Here is a 13,155-nt window from a genome sequence, read left to right on the forward strand (position 1 = left end):
TTTCTGTAGTAGGACAATTTTACCCACTCCGAAAGAGTCGGGTTTCTTAAAGGACCTGAAGATCGCATTCACCATCGCGAGCAAGGGTTCTTCGAGAATTTCGAGAAAAGTCACATAGAAGGCTGCAGTCAGACCATCAGCACCTGGGGCAGAATTGGGGGTTTATTTCTTATGGCTTCGCGAAGCTCTGCAAGGGAGACTTCAGCGCTAAGGGTTGCTGGCTCCTCCTCCTCCCTGATTCGCTGCAGATGTTTGCAAAGTTCTTTGACATGGTCGGGTCCCCGATTGGTGTCTATTGGTTTGGTGTCTTGGAACTGTATGCTGAAGTACTCTCTGAAGATGTTTTCAATTTCTGCTGGGTCGTCGGTTACAGAACCGTCTAAGCGCTTTGCCTCCATAATTCGCAAACAGCCATTTCCACGTACTTCCCTCACATCAACTCCGGTCACCGTGCCCAACAGTCCATGCTCACTTCTAGGTCACCTCATGGTATCTCTGAGGAGTTGGTTGTATTGCTCCTCGAGCAAGGTCAGGTACTCTGTTGTACATGAGGTCAACGTGTCGGCTGCCTTGATGATCTGCACCCGGCAAAGAAGTTCTTTCATCGTTTGTGTATGACGTCTTTTTCTGGCTTTGCCTTCTTTTTGTAACCGGGCCTTCCATTCTTCCTTAAGTTTATCCCACAGAGGAGGGGGGGCAATATGTCCGGCATTTTCCACTGATGCGCTGATGGCAGCTTTCAAGTTTTCTACGCAAGCCTCATCTCTCAGCAGCTCAGAGTCTATTCTCCAGCTATTGTTATCAGAGTGCGGGCCGGGAGATCCCTTTACCATCGTGACAAGTGGGGCATGATCGGTCTTCTCTTTCAGGTTGGCCGGGAGCGCGAGTACTTCGCATCCTTCAACCAAAGGGAGGAGGAAGTCCGGAAAGTACATCCGGTCTATTCTACTTCCTGTTAATCTAGAGGTACGGGTTGCTACGAAGCGGTTTTTATAGAGGTGTACCCATATGTCCGAGAGATTTGGGTGCCGAAGGGTTTTCACCAACTGTTTTGCATTGTAGGTTGATCTTCCTTGGCTTGGCCCTCTCAAGTCCCAGTTAGAATCTACCACGCCATTAAAATCACCGACCAGTACGTGGGGAATGGGCTCTAGGAGGAGTTGGTGCATCTCTTGAAAGAATTTATTCGGATCTTTTCTTGTCCCGGGGGCATACGTTCACAATGCGTATCTTTTTGCCTTCGATGAATATGTCAATCATTATGTACCGACCATTCGCCCCGAAAATACAATGGAATTTTAATAAAAATCTGCCTGATACGAATACTATTGCTGACCCCGCATGCTCTCGTGGTCGCCAGAGAGAAAAAAGGCGTTTGTCTGATGATTTCGGCGGAAATTAGCCACATCCAGCAGCGTTCGGAAATTCGCCTCTTGAATAAAGAGGAGGTCTATGTTCTGGTTCCTAGCGAATCCTAGGATGGCTGCTTGTTTCGCCCTATCTGCCCCGCCGCGATGGTCTAGTGGCTAAGGTACTCGGCTGCTGACCCGCAGGTCGCGGGTTCGTATCCCGGCTGCGGCGGCTGCATTTCCGATGGAGGCGGAAATGTTGTAGGCCCGTGTGCTCAGATTTGGGTGCATGTTAAAGAACCCCAGGTGGTCGAAATTTCCGGAGCCCTCCACTACGGCGTCTCTCATAATCATATGGTGGTTTTGGGACGTTCAACCCCACAAATCAATCAATGTTTTGCCCTATCTCTAAACCCTCGGATATTCCACGTAGCCAATTTCAAAAAGGCCATCAAAAACCTTAAAAAGGTGAAAAAACGCGGGAAGTATCGAGGCTAGCAAGCAGCGTGGCCGTCATCCGCCGATTTAGCGCGATGCCAAGCGCTGGAGGGGAGAAGGAAAGAAGGGTGAGCGAATGCACCGAGCAAGTTAGGCGACAGCCGCGTGCCAACAGAAAGGGGCGAGGAGGGTGCTGCACCAGAAGGAGAAGGGAAGGCAAGTGGGACATAGTGCGGCCGGAGAGAACGAGAGGAAGCCAAAAGGGCCGTGAAGCCGAGAGGGCAGGCGCGCCGCTTCAGTGACGTGCGTCTCGGTGCTTGGGGGGCGGTTCTCCTTTGCCTACACCGTCTTTCTCGAGCTTCTGAGCCTTCGCGTGTGGTGGAGCGTCGCTATCGCTGCTTTGGCCTGCTGGCCCGGGTCTGCGCTGCCGGGCCTCCTTGCTGGCTGCCTTCTCACCCAGATCCCGCTTATCGTCATCAGGGCGTCTTCGTGAGCGCGAGCGAGCTCTCTGCTCTAGCCCAGTGGCCATCTGTCCAGTTTTCGCATCCGATTTCCGGCTTGGGCGTGCCGAATGGGAGGCGGGGGAGGAAGTCGGTGCAGCATGATCGCATTCGCTGTCGCTGGGTAGAAAGTTTTACCCTTTACTTTTTATGGGGCGTCGTCGCCGGCCGGGTCTTGGGTGCCGGCCTCCAAGTCCAGGCTGGTCACTGGGGCCAGGACGTTGACGGGTGTGTGGGATAAAGCGAGGAGGGCCTCTCCCTGCTCATTGGACTCGGGGGTCGCTTCAGCCGCGGTTAGCGAATGCCCGCGGTCATCCCAGCTCGCCGAGGGTGGAGGCGGTTTAGGGGGGGACGATTGCGCCGAACCCGTCTCGATATCGCTCAACTTTGTTTCGGTCGACCTAGTGGTAGTCTCGTCAAAACTCCCGGGCCTGTCCCCCTCATTGGCGGACGGATCGCCCATGCCACTGCCTGAAGTCAGATCGGAGTCTAAGTCGCGGTCCGGGATCCCCTCTCGGTTGTGCGGGATGCGGACCTGGACGTAAGGACCTGGATACGCGGCGAGTTAGTTGCTCGGGCAGAGGCGGGGCCGCTTGACTGAGAGTGTGACGAAGCGGATTCAGATAGCGAGGGAAAGCCGCGGGCGGCCGAAGCGTATGAGCGCTTACGAAAGCACTCGCGTGTTCCGTGGTGATCCCCGCAACGTTTACAGTCTGCCGAGCAGCCCTCAGTATCGTGGCCGAAGGTGCCGCACCGCTTACAGTACGCCGCTGTGCACGCAGTCGCCATATGCCCGACTTCACCACAATGCACGCACACCCGGCGCATGCCTCTGTACTCGCACATGACTTCGTGCCCCGCAATAGTGATGAAGTTGGGGACGGGGTGGCACATCTCAATTTTAACTACACGTACCCCGTTTAACTTGGTCTGGCGAGTGGCTAGGGTGGCGAACGAAATGCCCTTCACTTTACCAAACTGGGCTAAAGCGTTGCTAAGGGCCACGTCTGATAGAAAAGCGGGGTAACGGTAAACGTTCACATATGTAACCGGCGGCCCGACTGCCTCTACTGGCACCCTCGCCCCGTTCACCTCAAATCCTTCCGCCACCATTAGCCTCTTCGCTTGACCAGCATTGCGGGTGCATACAAGAAATTTTGCGCCCCCCTTATGTTGCAGTACTAATACGCTGTCGTCACTAGCTGTCTCTTCAATTGCATCAATTAACTTACCGACAGAGATATCGCCCTCGGGCGCGGAAAACATGAAACAATTCTCCCTCACTAAAAGTTCAATGGCGTGGCCATTCTGGCGGGCGGACCCCACAAGCCGCCGGTTGGGCGTGGCTCGTGGGTGACCTGTAACGTGCAGTCGAGCTGCACTCTGGTAGGAGCGGCTCAGCCGAGGCGGGCGCCGCGCAGGTCTTGGTGGTACCAGGTGGACCATAGGGGGACTCCGGGACAGCGGGCGTGAACCGGGGACCTTGCACCTCCTCCTGGCATGGTGCAGGCGGGCTCCAGGCTGCAAGGCCCGAGACCCAGGGGTGGCGGTCGCGCGTAAAAGACGCCGGTGCCGCGTAGACTTCTTTTGTCGACTTGAACCCCTGGGGTCGACGTCAGCGTGACGTGACCCCGGGTCTCGCGCGAGGACTCGAGAAGAGACAGCTAAATTGGCGAACGAAGCGTCGGCCGTTGATCAACTGCTGACAAGTGGCGAAGTGCGCCGGCATTTATACTGGTACGAGTAACTTGTTTATTGATCTATTTACAGCGCACAGAACTCGACGAGCAAGATGGCGCCAGACCAGCATCAAACGAAACCTCACTTCGTCCTCCTCTTTCATGCAGCCGTGTTTAGCGGCTGTTATGTATCATAACCCCCGGTGGTAGAAGCACCATCCCGGTGCTAAATTTACGCAGATGATGTCGAAGGGGAGTAATAGAGCTTCAGCCGAGCCACGTGAACGGTGTCGCTCGGAGCTGACGATGACTTTGTTAAATCGGTTGGAACAATCTCGTACGTGACGTCTGTCACTTGGCGAACGAAACGGAATGGTCCAGTGTAGGGCGACAACAGTTTTTCAGACAGTCCCACACGCCGAGTAGGTGACCAGAGGAGCACGAGAGAACCCGGAAAAAAGTGCACGTCCCTATGGTGGGAATTGTAGAGCTGTTGTTGGCGCGCCTGTGAAGTTTGTAGGCGGTTACGGGTGACTTGGCGCGCGTGGTCGGCGCGGGCAATGGCTTCCCCGGCATATTCAGTGGCCGCAGGTAGTAAAGTGTCTAAGGGTAGAGTTGGGTCCCGGCCATATAGTAGATAGAAGGGCGAATAGCCGGCAGTGTTGTGACGAGATGAATTGTAGGTGAACGTCACATATGGCAAATAGATGTCCCAATCATGGTGGTCTGGTGCAACGTATTTGGCAAGCACATCGGTTAGGGTCCTGTTAAGGCGCTCCGTCAGGCCATTTGACTGGGGATGGTACGAAGTAGTAAATTTGTGCTTGGTATGGCAAGACCTCAGGATTTTATGAACGACAGCTGATAAGAACGTGCGGCCACGGTCGGTGAGAAGTTGACGGGGAGCACCGTACACTAATATTATGTCGTACAGCAGAAAGTCCGCAACGTCGGTAGCGCAGCTGGTCGGGAGTGCTCATGTGATTGCGTACCGCGTCGCGTAGTCCGTGGCAACAGTAATCCATTTATTTCCGGCTGTGGAGGGTGGAAAAGGGCCTAAAAGGTCGAGACCAACTCGAAAAAAAGGCTCGTTGGGAACGTCGATCTGCTGAAGGTAGCCGGCTGGGAGGGCAGACGGCGTTTTTCGACGCTGACAGGGCTCACAAGCGGCGACATAGCGTCGAACAGAGCGGGCAAATCCAGGCCAAAAAAACTGACGTCGTACCCGATCGTATGTGCGAGAAACACCCAAATGGCCCGTCATGAGGGCGTCATAAAGTTGATGCAGGACAGTGGAACGCAGGTGCGCTGGGGTGACAGGAAGTAAGTCTGATCCGAAGGAATCAATGTTACGGCGATATAGGATCCCGTCTTTCACCTAAAACATTCGTAGGGACGGGCCGCGAGGCGTTGACTCCTGTTTGTCAATGATAGCTCGTAAAGAAGCATCCCGAAGTTGCTCTTCGCCAATGTTCAACAGCTGCGACACGGAAAAAAAACGTCCGTGATAGCGTCAGTATCGGTTGCTCAGTCAACAGGGTAGCGGGATAAACAATCCGCATCCTGATGTAATCACCCTGTTTTGTACATTACAGATAACGCGTACTCTTGAAGGCGTAGAGCCCAACGAGCGAGACGTCCCGTAGGGTTCTTCAGGGAGGCTAGCCAGCAGAGCGCGTGATGATCCGTGACAACACGGAATGAGCGCCCGTACAGGTATAGACGAAACTTTGCGACTGCCCATACAAGGGCGAGGCACTCGCGCTCCATGATAGAATAGTTGCGCTCGGCTGGAGATAGCAGTCGACTTGCGTAGGCTATAACACGGTCGTGTCCTTGTTGTTGCTGCAATAGCACAGCTCCTATTCCGTGTCCACTGGCGTCCGTGTGAACCTCGGTTGGGGCTAATTGATCAAAGTGAGCCAAGATTGGTGGCGTTGTAAGCAGTGTCGTAAGTTGCAAAACGATGACGCTTGGTCATGGCCCCAGGTAAACGAGGCGTCTTTCTTTAAGAGGTCTGTGAGGGGGCCTGCAATGGTCGCAAAGTCCTTAACAAAGCGTCTGAAATATGAGCACAACCCCACAAAACTGCGGACATCCTTTGTGGTCGTCGGAAGGGGAAAGTTCGTGACTGCGCGAATTTTCTCTGGGTCTGGACGCACGCCTTGGGCATCGACAAGGTGACCGAGCACGGAAATTTGACGACGAGTGAAGCGGCACTTAGAGGCGTTAAGCTGGAGTCCGGCTCGACGAAAAACGTCCAGAATAGCTGACAAACGATCAAGGTGCGAGTCGAACGTGGGCGAAAAGACAATAACATTGTCAAGGTAACACAAGCAGGTGGACTATTTCAACCCTTGGAGCAATGAGTCCATCATTCTTTCAAATGTGGCTGGTGCATTGCAGAGACCAAAGGGCATCACCTTAAACTGATAAAGACCATCAGGAGTGAAGAATGTGGTCTTCTCGCGGTCCATCTCGTCGACGGCTATCTGCCAGTACCCTGACCGAAGGTTAATAGTTGTAAAATAAGTGGCACCATACAGGCAGTCGAGGGCGTCGTCGATGCGAGGTAAAGGATAAATGTCTTTTTTTTTTTGGTAATTTTGTTAAGGTGACGGTAATCGACACAAAAGCGCCGTGTTCCATCTTTCTTTTTAACAAAGACAACTGGAGAAGCCCAGGGGCTGCATGAAGGCTCGATAATGTTTTTCGCAAGCATTTTGCCGACTTCATGTTGTAATATTGCACGCTCCGACGCAGACACACGGCAGAGGCGTCGGTGAATGGGGGTTGCATGGCCAGTAGTTATGCGATGGGTGACAATGGTCGTTTGGCCTCAACAGTTGCTGGCAAAGTCGAAAATGCTACGATAGCCCTCAAGAACGTGGCAAAGCGCTGCAGCTTGCTCAGACGTGAGGTCCGATGACACCATTCGCTCGATGTCGGCGCCCCAAGAACGCGATGGAGTGGAACCACTGACTGAGCTGCAGCAATCGTCAACTCTGAAGGGCTCGACATGGTCATCTTGGAGAGCGGTAATTTTGGCCAGGGAGATACCCTGTGGCAAAACTTGGGTGGTGAGTGAAAAGTTGACCAGTGGAAGGAAGGTGCGGTTTCTCTTAATCATCACAATCATATGCGGCACAGCAACCCCATGCGTAAGCATCACGGCAGGAATCGGGGCCACCATGTAATCACCATCAGGTACTAGCGGCGTGGAGGATAAGTCGACATGTGTGACAGAGTTAGGAAGGAGGCGCGTGAAATCAATGCAGCAGAGGCTGTTTTGCGGTGGGCTAGGCGGGTCAGAAAAGAGGGGTAAATTGAGATGGAGAGAGCCAGCTGAACAGTCTATGAGGGCAGAGTGCGTGGCCAGAAAATCCATACCGAGAATGAGTTCATGAGGGCAATGTTCGATAACGGCGAAAAGAACGACAGTGCTTCTCTCCCCAATAGACACTCGCACATAGCACATGCCAAGAATTGCGGCAGTTCCTCCATCGGCAACTCGTACTGCTCGGTTGAGGGCGGGCGTGACAACTTTTCTAAGTCGGCGGTGAAGGTTAGCATTCATAATGGACACATGCGCGCCAGTATCTATCAATGCACTGACACGAACATTGTCGACAGTAACGTCCGAAAGGTTCCGGTTTGTTGTTAATGTTAATTGAGGATTTCTTACGAAGGTCTTCAACGAAGCTCCACCTCCAGAAGCTGCACGGCCTAGTTTTCCAGTCGGAGGTGCTGCGAATAGGTCGGGGAGGCAGCACGGCGTTCTGGGGGCGACCGGGACTGACGACGAGCAGGGAACGGTGACCGGTCGTAGCGAGGTCTGCTCAGAGGTGCTGTAGGAGCGGAAAATGTGGTCGGCGTCGATGGAGAAAGTGATGGGGACGACTGGCGAGTAGAAGTGCCGCGATACTGAGGTGCATAATAGGACGGTGGAGCCCAGCGGCTGCGGCAGTGACGAGCGATATGACCAACGCGTCGACAGTTAAAACATATGGGCCTGTCATCAAGAGTGCGCCATTCGGACAGATTGCGTTGTATGCGAGGCGCAGAAGGGGCACGATAAGAAAGCTCAGCAGAGTATACGGTCGGAACAGGATGTAGGCCGACATTCGATAGCTCTTGACGAACGACCGCTTGTATTAAAAAGATCGTGGTCGGGGAAGGCGCAGGCGGCGGTAAAGGCGTGGCTACCGGTTGTGCTGCCTCGACCTCTCGGCGAATGATGCGTGTAAGGTTGTCACATAGAGGGGCCTGGTGGAAGGCGTCATCACACGAAGAAGTGGCCGCTGTGTTCGGAAGGCGCACGATGCTTTGGGCTACGCGGCGGGCTTTAGCTTGTTCGAGACGTCGGCATTCTGTAAGGATTGTGCCGAAGCTCGAGACGTTGTTAAAAACCAGCAGGTTGAAAGCATCGTAAGCAATGCCTTTCAAGACGTGGTTAACCTTTTCGTCTTCCGATATGCACTGGTCGGCCTTGGAACAAAGGGCCGAGACGTCAAGAATGTAGGAGACGTACGATTCGGTAGAAGACTGGGCCCGTGTGGCAAGAGTCTTTTTCGCAGCGAGCTGACGACCAGATGAATCGCCAAACAGGTCACGTATCTTTTCTTTGAAGAGATCGCAGCTCGTTATGTCGGTTCGTGGCTTTCAAACCATGTTCGGGGAGTGCCGTCCAGGTAGAAAAGCACGTTGGCGAGCATGAGCGTGAAATCCCAGAGGTGAGAAGCACTGACGCGCTCGTACCGCTTCAGCCAAGTGTCAAGATCGATCGTACCATCGCCGGAGAAAGTGCCGGGATCACGGAGGTGCGGGAGTGTGACGTATGTGGTGGCTTGGACTGATGAGCGCGGCGTAGATGAAGTACCAGCAGTCGAAGCAGTCGAAGGTCGCCGATGGTGCGACCGCTGCGCGTCTCCATCGAGGTACGGGGGTCGTCCACCTCCACGATTAATGTTACGAGTAACTTGTTTAATGATCTATTTACAGCGCACAGAACTCGACGAGCAAGATGGCGCCAGACCAGCATCAAACAAAACCTCACTTCGTCCTCCTCTTTCATGCAGCCGTGTTTAGCGGCTGTTGTGTATCAATACTCTTGCCATGGAATGATCAAGCGATATCGCTGGCGATGGCATAGGTTCCAGAATAATCTGCACACTTCGCAGAGCGGGCGTGATCTTATCGAAATGATGTACTAAAGTCCGGAAGCTTCTCGAAAACTGCACGCGCGTTTTGCGCTAATAATTGTGTAGTGTTTTGGGGCGATAACAAAACTTGAGAAATAGAAAGTGGCAATATTCACACTCATGCAAAGTTTGAATCACCCATCCATATTGTTTATTACTGTTAAAAAATTAACAGTATCGAGCTAAAATGAACAAGCACCTAAGTGGCTAATTATTTGTTTTACTGCAGGATTGCTTCCAACACCGAATTTTGTCTCTGCCTGCAAAGCCCAACACATCGCCGCCATCTGGATTCCGATGGGATAGTCCTCCGCCTCAAGAAGTATCTTGACGGAGAAATGTCGGAGAAATGTAGGCGTCGCTGTCAGGGTCACTGATTATGAGCGAAAAATTATCTGGTTGTCATCAACAAACTGAGATGCAAACATAACAACAAACATTTACGCAATCCAGTGGTTATGTAACACTGGCCATTAACGTGACAAGGAGGTGTTCTACCCAGCAGCCATTTGTTTCACTGAAATAGAACGAAAATTACTTCTTCAGCAGAGTGTGACGGTGGGCGAGTTGGTGCATAGCTTACTAAAATGTTGGTGGCGTAACATATAATAGCAAGGAAAGAAGAAAACGAAAAGAACTTCTTTAGCAGAGTGTGAAGTTGGGCGAGTTGGTGCATAGCTTACTAAAATGATGGTGGCGCAACAGGTACTAGCAAGAAAAAAAGAAAACGAAAAGAACTTCTTTAGCAGAGTGTGAAGTTGGGCGAGTTGGTGCATAGCTCACTAATGTGATGATGGCACAACAGATACTAGTAGAGTGTGAAGTTGCGCGAGTTGGTGCATAGCTTACTAAAATGATGGTGGCGCAACATATACTAGCAAAGAAAAAAGAAAACGAAAAAACTTCTTTACCAGAGTGTGAAGTTGGGTGAGTTGGTGCATAGCTTACTAAACTAATGGTAGCGCAACAGATACTAGCAAGGAAAAAAGAAAACGAAAAGAACTTCTTTAGCAGGGTGTGAAGTTGGGTGAGTTGGTGCATAGCTTACTAAAATGTTGGTGACACAGCAGATACTAGCAAGGAAAAAGAAAACGAAAAGAACTTCTTTAGCAGAGTGTGAAGTTGGGCGAGTTGGTGCATAGCTTACTAAAGTGATGGTGGCGCAAAAGATACTAGCAAGGAAAAAAGAAAACGAAAAGAACTTCTTTAGCAGAGTGTGAAGTTGGGTGAGTTGGTGCATAGCATACTAAAATGTTGGTGACACAGCAGATACTAGCAAGGAAAAAGAAAACGAAAAGAACTTCTTTAGCAGAGTGTGAAGTTGGGCGAGTTGGTGCATAGCCTTCTAACGTTATGGTGGCACAACAAATACTAGCAAGGAAAAAAGAAAAAGACAAGATAGAGTGCCAGGTTGGCACCAGTGGTGCCATTCAGAAAGGATGGCGCCATATCCTGTCTCTTCCTTTTCTTGTTGGTAGTATCTGTACCGCAACAATAATTTTAGTTAAAAAAGAATTTCATTTGCTTCGAACTGCGGTGAAAATATATTTTATAATTTACACACATGTACACAGGTTTCACAACACATGTATTGTGCCACTAATTCTGCATTGTAAAAGCTTACATCGTCATCGGGTGTAAGAGCTTCCGATCATCATTACAGCTTCGAGGTGTAAAGCCGACTATACTAAAGCACAAAATGAATTTGGGCACCGCAACATTGAAAATATGTCACGCACATAATAGCTTGTGGTTTAGAGCATAGTGCGCAATACAAAGAACGTAGCCACATGCGAAATTTTCAATGGCACAAGCAATTTTCTACTTTTTCGTTTACATCGCAGTTATCCACAATTTAAATTGCTCGAGTAACATCATGCAATAACACGTAACCACTAAGCGTTTGAACTACGCACTAGCGGCAAAACATTGCTGTCGCGTTAAACTTTTGAGGGCTAAGCTAAAAGATCCCCAAATATTTCGACAGAATATAGCGCGCACAGAAAAAACTGAAACTAGAAGCAAGTGAAACAACACGGGGGTTTTTCACGGGTGATTTAATTGTAAAGAAAGCTTACACATACACACATAAGAGGAATTAGAAAACTCCACAAAATTTATATTAGCAACACCCGATGTTTCGAAGTCGGCCCGTTTAATTTTTCAGGTCTGAGAAAGCCCGAGATGTCCGGCACTTATATACACTTGCTTGCCGTGCGTAAAAACAGAGTAATGTAGAGTAAAGTAGAGCAAGTAAGTTGTGGTTTGTGTATATGTGTATTCTCTGTCTGTCTGTCTGTCTGTCTGTCTGTCTGTCTGTCTGTCTGTCTGTCTGTCTGTCTGTCTGTCTGTCTGTCTGTCTGTCTGTCTGTCTGTCTGCCTGCCTGCCTGTCTGAGTGAGTGAGTGACACATTTGTCATGTGAACACCATCCTCTCGCTCATGGAAGATGGATTTACAATATATAACGTTCTAAAAGACGGGACCAGTGAGTAGTGGTTTTATTTCCCGTTGGCATGGTCAGGCTAAGCATGGCCGCCGCAGCGTTTCGTGTGCTCTCTGGACGGCCCCGAGCTGATCTTCCTTGCTGGGGCTCCTGATGTCGGAGGACTGATTGGCTGGGTTTTCTTGATCACTGCCCAGTAACGAGGGGCATCACCAGAGCATATGCTCTAGCTTTAGCTTCTTCCCAACCACAGTGGCACAACGCACTAGCTTAAACGTCCGAAGAAGGTCACATTTTCATACAGATATGTCTGTAGGTGTCCAGGCTTCATTGCCTGTGATCGGTGTAGTTTTCTGTCAGGAGGTAAGTAGGCCACCCTGTTTAGGTATTGTGTGATCTCATTGTATGTGGTGGGCTGATATGTATTGTCCAGTGTCGTGGGCTGCAGGGCGAAACCTCCGTGGGCGTGGAATGTCATACCTCTGTGCCACTCAGTGGGCCAGCTTTATGAGGTTGGTGGAGCCTCCGTCAAAATGGTCCATGTGAGCCTGGAACCACGAAAAGGTGTGATTGCAGATAACTTTTTTACTGGGAACAAAGAATGCTTCCTTGATGACTGCACCTATGGCAAAAGCACTGCCAGATTCCCAGAAATATCTGAATACATTGGCACGCTTCTAATCAAGGAACGTGATAGCGAGGGCCACCTGAAAAAAAGTAACAGCTTTGCCGCAAAGGTGAAGCGATGATCGCGATTTGAACTAATTTGAAGGTCACGCGCCGAATGGCAAGCACATTGAAACTTGCCCCGCGTTTTTCACGCACACATGACGCACGAAACGTACTCGCAGGTACAAATGAACGCGAATAAGCGTCTCAGTACTTCACTGTGTCTGAAAGCGCGCCTTTTTCGCAAACGAAGACTGTGCTACGATTGCAGTGACTGGTGTGCGCCTGGTAACTGCAGCAGAAACGTTCTATTTAAAGCCCTACGCCAGCCAAGATTTACGATCGTCTCCACTTCTCACGCACCCTTATCTCTCGCGAGAGATAAGGGCGCTATAGCGAGTGTCCACCTTCTCCATTTCGAGCGGCAGAGTACGCGTGGGAGATGAGAACGTCCGCCGCCGCCCACTCATTGCGCCATTATGCTGGTATAGCTGAAAACGTGATAGTTCCTCTTCAAGACTCGTGCCGCCACGTGCTCATTGCTTCATCTTGCTGGTAATGCTGGAAACACCGAATTTCACCCCCGAGATGCCCATCACCAGCGGCACGTGTAAGATATAAATACCTTGCAGTTTGAATGTTGAAGAACGTGCTGCTCGGTTTCTCAGTTAGTCTTTTCAGAATTTTTTTCATTCTTGCGTTTTTCACACACACACACACACACACACACACACATATATATATATATATATATATATATATATATATATATATATATATATATATATATATATATATATATATATATATATATATATATATATATATATATATATATATATATATACGATGAATGAAGGTGATGCCTACGCGG

Source organism: Rhipicephalus microplus, chromosome X, assembly GCF_043290135.1.
Source record: "Rhipicephalus microplus isolate Deutch F79 chromosome X, USDA_Rmic, whole genome shotgun sequence".
In the NCBI taxonomy this organism is placed as follows: domain Eukaryota; kingdom Metazoa; phylum Arthropoda; class Arachnida; order Ixodida; family Ixodidae; genus Rhipicephalus; species Rhipicephalus microplus.